Consider the following 524-nt stretch of genomic DNA (forward strand, 5'->3'; position numbering starts at 1 on the left):
ACGATACACTTTTTCAATTTTTTTTTTTTTTTTGAGAAAATGTTTCTGGAAACGACATTTGGTATCTATTGGCATGTACTTTTTTGCCAGTACGTGTTTACCCACAGATAGAAGAATACACCTCTTTTATGGAAAATTTCTTCCTGCTGAGGAAATTTTGGGATTAAGAACTGTATTAAAGATCATTAAGGCAAACACAAGAACATCGATTTTAATTCATACGATACTGTTAAAGAAGAACAGTTAAAGAGTTTTGGTTTTTTTTGTTTTTTGGTTTTTTTTTTTTGGTTTTTTTTTTTTTTCAAATCCCAGTCTGCCCTCAAAAGCTGGGAAAATTCTCTGTGGCTCTATATATAAACTATCCTGAGGTCCTCTCAGAACGCAAAGACTCCTGTTTTTCCAATCCACTGGGTACTGTCAAGATAATATCAGAAAGAGTGAGTATAAAAATGAACGGGAGTAACTTTTTAAATACTTAAAATTTTAAAAAGGTGTGGCTGAAGTAAGTCTTTCTTGAGCAGTAC

The 524-nt window shown here is 32.3% G+C and overlaps 1 protein-coding gene across 13 annotated transcripts in view; it reads right to left on the reverse strand.

Moving 5' to 3' along the window:
• The window catches only part of Sfswap (splicing factor SWAP), a 70,329-nt gene that overhangs the window by 66,879 nt on the left and 2,926 nt on the right, over positions 1 to 524 (reverse strand). The window lies entirely within an intron of this gene.

The sequence above is a fragment of the Rattus norvegicus genome, chromosome 12 (assembly GCF_036323735.1).
Source record: "Rattus norvegicus strain BN/NHsdMcwi chromosome 12, GRCr8, whole genome shotgun sequence".
Classification (NCBI taxonomy): domain Eukaryota; kingdom Metazoa; phylum Chordata; class Mammalia; order Rodentia; family Muridae; genus Rattus; species Rattus norvegicus.